This window comes from Cucumis melo, unplaced genomic scaffold (genome assembly GCF_025177605.1).
Source record: "Cucumis melo cultivar AY unplaced genomic scaffold, USDA_Cmelo_AY_1.0 utg000513l, whole genome shotgun sequence".
Classification (NCBI taxonomy): Eukaryota; Viridiplantae; Streptophyta; class Magnoliopsida; order Cucurbitales; family Cucurbitaceae; genus Cucumis; species Cucumis melo.
In genome coordinates this window covers 1-10,000 of record NW_026124036.1, presented here as the reverse complement: position 1 = coordinate 10,000, position 10,000 = coordinate 1, and the positions used below count along the sequence as shown (strand labels likewise).

The window sequence follows — 10,000 nt, the reverse complement described above, 5'->3', positions numbered from 1 at the left end:
GAGTAGCTTAATTAGTGGAGTTGAGATGAACAAGGGCCTAGGCGCCAGTAACCCAAAGAAATGAAAGAAGAGCTTACTTATTTGATTCATTTCCTATCTAGGAGTCCTCAAACAAAGTTCCATTCGAGATTGGACTAAGAAGGAAGAAGGCGAGTCAGTATGCTAATGCCTCATCCTCAAATCAATCCTTCCCATAGGTTATTGTCCCAACGAATAAGTAATTGTAGGAGTGAAAGCTTCATATAATTCGAAAAAGCAAGAGCAGCAAGTCCAAGTAAATCAAATACGAAACAAAATACGTCATTTTTTTAGGATTAAACAAAAGGATTCGCAAATCAAAGTGCTAATGCTACAACCAGTCCATAAATTGTTAAAGCTTCCATAAAAGCCAGACTAAGAAATCAAGTACCTCGGATTTTTCCCTCCGCCTCGGGTTGTCTCGCGATCCCTTCTACAGCTTGGCCCGCAGCAGTACCTTGACCAATCCCAGGTCCAATAGAAGCAAGCCCGACGGCCAACCCAGCAGCAATAACGGAAGCGGCAGAAATCAGTGGATTCATGATAAGTTCCTCACACCAAAAGAAAGAAATGGTTAATGATACAATCAACCAATGAATTATAACTTATTATTCCATCACTAAGATTTATCCAACTAAAAATTACGAATTGAAGTAATAATATTATTTCATCGTCCAAACTACTTCAATCTCTCTTTTTTAGTTCCTATCCATCCACGTAGTTTTTGTGAATCCATACGACTTTTGTTCTTCCATTTCTTTTAAAGCATTCTTTTCATTCTTCATTGTTTTTCTTGATTTAATCTCTCTATTCATTCAATATTGAATTCAAAATTACATTACAGCCGAAACAGAAGGACTTCCATTGTAAGCCCTATCTAAATTCACAGTAGTAGGGCGGATCTCTGAATTTGTAATTCTATTTTGAGTTCGATTTTGTTATTTCACATTAGTTCAGTTCGGTTAGATAATATAGGAAAGAAAACAGGAGAAAGAGAGCTCTCAACTCCTTTACTGCAGGCCAAAAGAAAAGCATCCCAACCTTGAAAGATACGACGAATTTTGAAAGATACGAAGCATCCCAACCTTGAAAGATACGACGAATTTGCAGAAAGGATCCCCCGCCACCCTTTATGGAGCTATTTGCATGCGGACTGCATTTGACTCTCAAGGGCAGATACCGGACCCCGTGCTCAGATACAACTCCCTCCAAGTAGTAGAGAAACCCCTGACTTCCGAAATGACAGAATCCTTACTCTATATAAAAGGCTTTGAAGACAGCCCCTTACACCTCCTAAAGACGGGAAATCCTGGGGCAAGAAGACTGATAATATCCTTTTCACTCTTAAAACGAATGAAAATGAATTTACTCAATTTCGCCGTTGTCCCCCTTCCCAAATACGGAGAAAACTTCGAAGAGCTTGACAAAGAATATCCACCCCAAGCCATTTTCAGGACAGCGCATGAAGACGAAACCGATTTCACTATTTGGCCCCTCACTTTAAGAAGACAGCAAGACAAACAAGAGGAGGATTTACTACTTATTATTCTACATGGGGTCCCAGAAAGGGAAAGGCTACTTGCAGAAAGATACGACGAGCTCGCGGAAAAAAGGATCCCCGAACCTGAAACTTTCTTCGCCTGGATGAGAGACTACCCGCAGATACTAAAGCAAGCGGAGGAATCAGAAAATGAAATACTGGCGGAGCTCCTTATAGCACCCCTGTAATAGCACAACCCCGATGAAGAACAATAATACTAACCCCGATGAGAGGGCCCGATCCGCCGACGAGAAGGCCCGCAACTCCGATCGGAATATTGGTACTTTTTTAGTATATTATTTAACCAACCAAAACGGAGTCAAATCTCCCCCAAAAGAGGCCATTGGGCCCGATCCGCCGCTTCGCTACAATACCCGGAGGTTAATATGGAATTTCATGAGTCCTCCGGACAGGTTCATATTCCATTGAATGACGACTGTAGGACGGAGGACGGGAAGAAGAAGATCGACTGTGAATATGGATATAAACAAGGATTAAATAAGGGTCCGTCCGAAGGTTATGAAATAACGAGACTCAAAACAAATCAATGAATGAATTGAGAATGAAACCTATGAATTTTTGTAATCAACGACCTTGTAATCCTTAGCGAAAATGAACAAAAAGCTAGGTTTTGGGTATGGCTGGCAGCAACTTTTCATTCAAAATCTTGAATTTTTTCTCTATTATCGTTAAATAGAAAGATGAGAAAAAGGACCATTTTGCAAGAAAAAAGACGGGAAAACGCAATGAAAGAAGAAAGCCTAGAAAAGAAATGAACAGACTTTGATTCTAGTTCTAGTTTCTGGTCCGGATAAAGAGAGGAGAAAGAAATGTTTTTCACTCAATTATCGTGAAATATATATATGAGAAAAAGTCAAAAAATGCAAGAACCGAGAAAAGGCAATGAATGAAAGGATGAGTTGATCTCAGAGAATTTGCTTAAGACATGAATGAAGAGATTGATCAATGAGGATACAAAGGTTAGGACTTGAAAGCGAAGTCCTGATCCCTGAACTATTTTCAGGAGCGAAGGTACTCGTAGTTTCAGATATAGGAGAGGAGCGAAGGTACTCGACTGAGGTTAGGAAGGAGAGGAGCGAAGGTACTCGACTGATAAGGAGAGGAGCGAAGGTACTCGACTGATAAGGAGAGGAGCGAAGGTACTCGACTGATAAGGAGAGGAGCCCGACGATTATTATTCAATGAAATAACTCGACTGATAAGGATCAAAGAATGATCTTTGAATTTTCAAGCTCATTCCTTATCAAAGAATGATCGAAATCCATATTCAAATTAATGCCACTAAAAGACTGGCGTCTCTTTCAAGACACAACGGATGATCCAGCTTCAACTGAAAGGGATGCCACCTCTCCTTAAAGACGAGCCTTTCGCCTCTGGTCGCGCTATTGCTTTACCGCGTAGTGGGACTCTCTTTCTTATGAGAGAAATTCATAAAGCCTCTGGGCGAGTGATGTTCCCGGCTTAGCTTAGACCCCTAATAATGGTGGGTTTGTCTTGCTTCCACCCTAACTGGAGATGAAAGCAGGTGGTAGTCCATTTTGAACATCTGACCCCGTCGCTAGGACGCTCTTCGACTAAGGAGTTGCAGGTGAGGCTGGCTGTGGTTCTTTCTTTTTCAAGAGTTGCTGGTGAAGTAGCCTCATCCCCAAAGAAGGATGAATTCAAAGACAAGTCCCAACCTCTCTGAAATCAAGAGGTGCAAACTTAACTTTTTTTTTTCAATTGGATGCTTTTTATCCACATCAAAAGTAGGATTGGTTGTGCTACTTCTCGTTCTCAGCGCTCAACCGGTTCCACACGAAAGATCCCCCCGGTCCGTGGGTAGTTTAATTTAAAGCCTATCTCCAAACATCCTATCACAAGAAAATAGAAGACAAAAATGACAATCAAATAAATCGTTTTTTTTTGGAGTTTATTGGAGTTTGATTGTATAGTTTTTATTGTAGTTTGATTCTTGGTTGCCTCAACTTCTACAACTTTTTGATGGATTCCTTTCTTCTCACCTCTCCATGTGACATTGGGACGACGGGACCTTTTTTCCAGCTTGTCCTTTCCCCCCAACTCTCAATCATGCGAATGCACCCAAACCTCTTTTCTGCCTGATGTGAGGTTTTCATATTCAATTTCATGAGTGGTCGAAATGGGTTGTATTTTCTAGTTTCTATCTTTTCTATGCTCACTGGCTATTTAGCCCTCAAATCAGACTTTGAGAAGCGAAAAAGAAGGCGAAAGAAAGAAGAAGATAGTGAGAAGATATAAGTCGATAAGAAAGCTCTGAAGGGTGATAACACAAGGTTAGGATTCGCTGTCGATATGGAGATCGGACAAATAGAAAAGAGCTGACGCGTCCTACCCGCTTAGTTCGCCGAACCAGGCCCCACTCCGCGGTTACTGGATTGATTGACTGTTAGCAAACGGCTATCTTTCCAACTCCTAGCTCCCTACTGAACTTGCGTGTGCCCCTACTCAGAGCGGACTAGCTTCCCCCTTTTCCGAACTCCGCCTCATTCGCACCTCGGTGCAACTTCTCTTCTCTGAGTGGAGGGGTAGGTATTGAATAACCTTTAATAAGAAGGTCAAGTCAAGTAAGTCAAGGCTCTTCTTGTACACGGATTAGTCTGATTCCCACAGAGCGGTATTGCAAAGCAAAGTTCAGGCAACGAATGGATTGCATGAGAAAGATCCCCATTATCTCGTAATTAGAGAAGTCAATTCCGTCTTGTCTTCTATTTCGGATTCCTCCGACTTATAGAAAAAACCTGATAAGTGAACCCAGGTCTCGCTACCAAACCATCCCGTGTAGTGGGATCGAGCCCGTTACGAGCACTGTCGCAGGGGAGTCCTTGGTTCCGCTTGCTCTTTCAGTACGAGGATAGAGAAAGGCTCGCGATAAGCCTTTTTTTTGAGATGAGGCGGAGTGGCTGATCAGCTAGGGCAATTCCCTTGAATCAGTGCTTTGGCTCTTTCCTTATTGTATTCTTAAATAAACTTAGCTGCCTAAGGCCTTTCTGAAAATCAAAGGAGATTTCTTGGTCGAAAAACCAAAGCACTTTTCTGCAATTATAAGGGGTCCAGATGCGTAGAAGGAGTCAGAAATCCATATTCACCTTCAAGGTGCGAAGCAGCTCGACTCAAAATAGAGGAGAGGGGGAGAACTCGACTCCAAATTCTAAGGGCCCCTTCGAAGAAACTCCCCAAAGAGGGATCAAGGCAAAAGCCGATTATCGACCGGACCTAGCCGCAAGGTCATTCTCAGAGGTTAGATAGAAAGCCGCTGTTCTCGAAGTCTAATAGACGGAATAGACCAATAAGAATAGGAGCGGCTATCCCAAGCGGTTAGGTGCTCTTCGATCGGGGAATCCTTTCGTAAGGTCTTCCATCTTGGATAGGTCTGAATACGACCGAGTTTACCGAGTGGAAGGGGGACCAGGCTAGGCCCAGGATAGGTTATCAGTAGCTCATCCATAAAGGTAGATGTAATTGAGTGCTTTACCGAGTAAGCGAGGATAGAAGGTCAGACATCCGAACATAGAGGCAATCCGTCTCGGAAGAGTAATCGTAATCTCTCTCTGTTTTGGAATCTCAATCAGTATCAACTGACGAGGTTATCTAATAGAAAAGACCAGAAGAATTTGAGTGGAATCTTTTCGGAATTCTTATTGGATCAATGAAATGGTTTGAACCTCAAAACAAGGTATTTGAGAATATTACACGGGGAATTTGGTAAATAGCTAGCTAATACAACCTCTTCCGCAGCAACGGAGAAAGATCAGACTCCCAGACTAGGCGGCCGGCTACTTTGAAGGGAGAGCTTGTTCTTGGCAGCTTCTTCGCAGACTCTTCCTCTCCTGCAACAACCATTTATTTATGCCCACTTTCACTGGGTGGCTTTCTTGCATTTCTGGAATGGGTTCCTGCGTGTCCAGCCTTCCGAGGGGTACGGTTCTCCTTCTCCTACGTAACGGAGATTCTTTCGAAAAAGGACAGATAAGCCCATACTAAGTGCGAGAGCAAAGAGAAAGAGATGGCGGATCCCCGGTTCCCCCTGTGCCACTGAATCAACAAGAGCCACAGAAAGGGATGAGTCAAGAGGTGGTTCACTCCTTTCCCTCGTGGGTTAAGCTGCTTCGCTCCTTCACAGTCGCCCTTCAAAGACGAAATCCATATGAACCTTAAAGATTCTCTTCTTATCTTTTTTCTTAGCGAAAATGAACAAAAAGCTAGGTTTTGGGTATGGCTGGCAGCAACTTTTCATTCAAAATCTTGAATTTTTTCTCTATTATCGTTAAATATCAAGATGAGAAAAAGGACCATTTTGCAAGAAAAAAGACGGGAAAAACGCAATGAAAGAATCAAAGCCTATCAAAGAAATGAACATTGTTTTGATTATAGTTTGACTTTGTGGTCCGGATAAAGAGAGGTTCAAAGAATTTTCAAGTCAAATGCCTGATTTTGAACTCAATTATCGTGAAATATCAAGATGAGAAAAAGTCCTATAAAAAAGGTCAAAAAAAGCTTGGTCCTTCGGACGGGAAAAGGCAATGAAAGAAGAAAGCCTAGGACAGGTAAAAGAAATTCACACTTCTAGTTTGACTTTCTGGTCCGTAGGTTAATATGGATAGTCCCTCCGGATAAATCCTCCGGACAGGGATCTTGTAGATTCCCAATGAAGAAGGTTATGAAAGAAGAATGATTCTTGAATTCGAGTTAATGAGCTTCTTTTCTTTTATTGACTTTGAACAGGCAAGAAAAGAAAGGCAGGGATCTTCTTTGATCCTTAAGTTTCTCCTACGCCTCGCAAATTCTTTGCTCCTTATCCTGAAATTCTTTTCGAATTCCACTAGACTTGAAGAGGAAATCCGGATCTTTTTCAGTTCATGTCGGAAAATTAGCTGAAAAAGGCGGATGAAGACCGCCGCTAAGATTTAGGGCTTGAATGAACTAGGTGGGTTGGCGCCGTAGCCGTAGAGCAGCGCAGTCGGACGGTCTTTGTAATTGACTGAGAGAGTTCAGGAGAAGAAGTATATGTCCGCTCTTTCATTCACAAAGGTCAGACGAAAACGGTATCCCTTTCGCGGATCGGAGGAGTCACTTCAAGCTTTCTCCAAGGGGCAAAGGGGACCTATATTTCTCAAACCTGGGTTTCTAGGTCCTTGGAATGAGTGGGTATTTGTGAATATTGAGAGTGTTAAGAAAATGGAAAGATCTCTTTCTCATCCATGAATGAAAGTGAAAGATCAGAGATTAGAAGCGACAACCTCAAAAATACTGACCGGAGGCAAGGTTCCCAATACAAAGAGACGGAGGCAAGGAATGAAAAGTTCAGACTCGGGGGATCCAAACTCATCCTAGAAAGTTGAACCTTTTCTCGCTCCGACGGAGCAAGATGAAAGGCAGTCGGACTTCTTCTACCTTTTCAAAATGCGAAGGACCAAGCTTTTTTTCCTTATTTAGCTAAGGGCGGAGTAAGGAGTTGACTCAATCTTAGACTTTGATTAAATAAGGATAAAAGATCTTTTTTGACTGGTCCGAAGGGACTCTTTCTTCTTAGCTTTCTTTTTCCAGCTGCCAGCTATAGCCCAAAAGTGAAAAATGACTATTGGATTTCCCTACTAAAAGAAAAGAAAAAACAAAGGTCCTCAAGAAAGATCAAGCCCTTGTTCATTGAGTTTCAAGGACGGAGGACAGGTTCATATGGATTTCTGACTCCTTCTACGCAAAATTCTTTGCGCCTTCTCATTGAATTTTCTTTAATAAGATATAAGTCGAAAGGAGACTACAAAATAATTAAGAGAAAGAGGTCTCGACTGAAAGGAGAGAAGGAGTTGACAAAGAATGTTCAAAGAAAGAGTTAGGCTTTTCTTCGATTACGCTAGACTAAGGCAGGAGAGGTTCCCCCTCCTTGATCATACTCATTCCAATTCTTCTTATGCCGAGATCGGACTATTCATCTCAATCCTAAGAAGAAGATTAAACTACCACGGACCGGTGATCGAGCATACCGCGGACGATCTAAGACAAGACCACGGCCTAGCCGCCTATCGAAGAGAGAATGAAATCTGATCTTCCCTTTCTTCCCTCTTGATCTCCTCTCTTCTATCATTTCCTTCCTTCTATCCTTCTTCCATTTCTTCTCCTTCTGAATATGGAATAGAAGCTTTTCAGAAAAGCGAGGTCTGCAACCGAAAGGACTTTCTTCCACAAGAAAATCTACTCTCTTCAACGGGTGCCCCGGTGCCCATGGTTTTGGCTTTCTTTCATCAATTCTCTTTTCATCTTTTTTTTGAGTTTTTCGACAGGTAAGCGGAGGATTCCCTCACAGGTTCACCGCGCGTCCTGGGCTTTTGACTTCCTGGCATTCGCTATCGCACCTCCAAGACGGGTGTGCCCCTGCGAGAGGCTGATTATTGCAGACTTTTGACTTCTCCTCTATCCTCTGATTCCTAGGTTGACTGAACTTTTCGCTTCCGCTCTTTCTTCTCTTTTCTTCTCTTTTTCTTCCTTTTTCTTTCGTAGGTTTCACTAAGCGGAGATGAGACCATAGCACTACTTCACTAGGACTGAAAACCAGAATCTCATCAAGATAAACCACCACAAATCTTCATACTCGTGAAAGATCGTGCGTGGGCTCAAGCGGGATTACGAGAAACTTGCCCCATATCTTGCAATTGCAAGTAGTCTTCGCTTCGTCCCCCCTGTGCTATTCGAAGTAGTAGCCTCGAGCTTCGTAAAGTCTCGAGTGGTCAAAGAAATCGGTTGGCAGTTTCGAACTGCCCTGTAGTCAATACACAGTCTCCGTCTCCCCCTCTTTCTTCTTGGCCCCTTTCGCTGGTCGGATTCATCCGGCAATCAAGAACTCTACCAACTCTTTCTGAAGCTAAGCCATTCGGTAGGCATTTTGAGCTGGGGGTTTGGCTCCTGGGACAAGTTCAATCTCATGATCAATCCCCACGTGGGCAAGGTCTTCGCGGCATTATATCAACGTACTCATTCAGAACTTCCTGGATCTCTACTGGGACAGACCCAGCTTCAATTTGCTCATTCCAAGAAGGGGATAGCCAGTGGGCTGAGCCTTGCAGGGCTTTTCTCATTCTCTACCCCCATTGCTTGATCTTAGCTTGAACCACTCTCGGATTACTCCTCCTTACTACCAGAGACTGAGCCAAATGGCATGGGGATTGATCTTCCAAGAGGAAATCCCAAGTACGAGGTCTCATCCATACGAACCAGGACTCAATCAAGATCTCCTATCCATTCGCTTGATAGATAGCCTTTTCGATATTCCCGAGAATTGGCAATGCTTCGTGGTCTCTCTCTCGATTTGACGAGGCCTCTTCTTCAATTCAATTATGAGTTGGACCTGTCCTCCGGACTTGTTCATTCCCACTGATTGTAGCCTTTCAGTCATAAAAAACCTTTCCCTTCTCACATCCTTTTGGTGAGAGGTTCTGAATTGCTAAAAAGAATTTTCCTCTCAAATTCGTTGACTTAGAAAACAAAGGCTCGACTGAAAGGAGAGAAGCAAAGTCAACTCAAAAATTCAGTCGCTTCTCTCATTCTTCTCAACTCCTACGGAGCGCGTAGAAGGAGTCATTCAATTCCACTCAAATAGCTCAAAACAATAGGGTGCGAAGGTACTCTACGTTTGAAATAGAGGTTCAAAGAATTTGAAAATTTCATAAAGAGAGAAAAGGAGTCAAGACTCCTAACTACGGGAGTGCAAGTCAGAACACCATATGAAAAGTACGGACCGGGATCGGTCTGATTATATTCATTTACCCCACGGAGGGGTAGTCGTCGAAGATTAAAGGAGAGGTTTCATAGGTCTAGTTTCAGAAGAGTCAAGATATCTTGCCGATAGGGAGAGTGGGGCTGTCCCGAGTTGGAGATCTTTCTCCATCAGTCCGCCTGGTTCGAGCACGAAGAAGCCGCCTACTCTCTTGGATCCCGGAAAGCGCTCGACAAGAGCAGTCGCTTCGAGTTGCTCTTTCGCTTTTCTTGTCTTCTTGCACATTCAAGATTTTATATGCTTCACGAGTCAAATCCCAAGATTTTTTGTATAAGGACTAGATCGGAAGGCCTATAGAGACGCCGCCTCTTATCCGGTCGGAATTTTCTTGCAGTGTCGGAAAGTAGGACCACCTGATTATTCTAGTAGGGCTGAGTTAAGGAGAGAAGGCTCGACGGGGAAGATCAAGGGGAAGAAGGGATTTGAGAGTCAAGATGGCCCGGATGAAAAGTACTCGAATTGCATCCTTTCCCTGAATTTGAAGATGAGATTCAAACTCAAGTCCAATTTTCCAATCTTCCCACATGAGTAGGGGGGCAGGACTTCGCCTCCTTTTCAATGAAGATCATTCGACAAAAAGAAAGTGAAAGAGTTTCAGACTGATTTTTTTCATTATAGATAAGATAGTTAAT

At 43.0% G+C, this 10,000-nt stretch overlaps 1 protein-coding gene across 1 annotated transcript in view; it reads left to right on the top strand.

Annotated features, from left to right (window-relative positions):
* The window catches only part of LOC127146168 (60S ribosomal protein L5, mitochondrial-like), a 1,709-nt gene extending 707 nt beyond the window's left edge, over window positions 1-1,002 (top strand). Inside the window, exon 1 of the mRNA XM_051080753.1 lies at window positions 1-1,002. This exon is cut by the window's left edge and continues 707 nt beyond it. The gene's annotated coding sequence lies outside the window, so the exon portion shown is untranslated.
* Window positions 1,003-10,000: the final 8,998 nt, after the last annotated feature.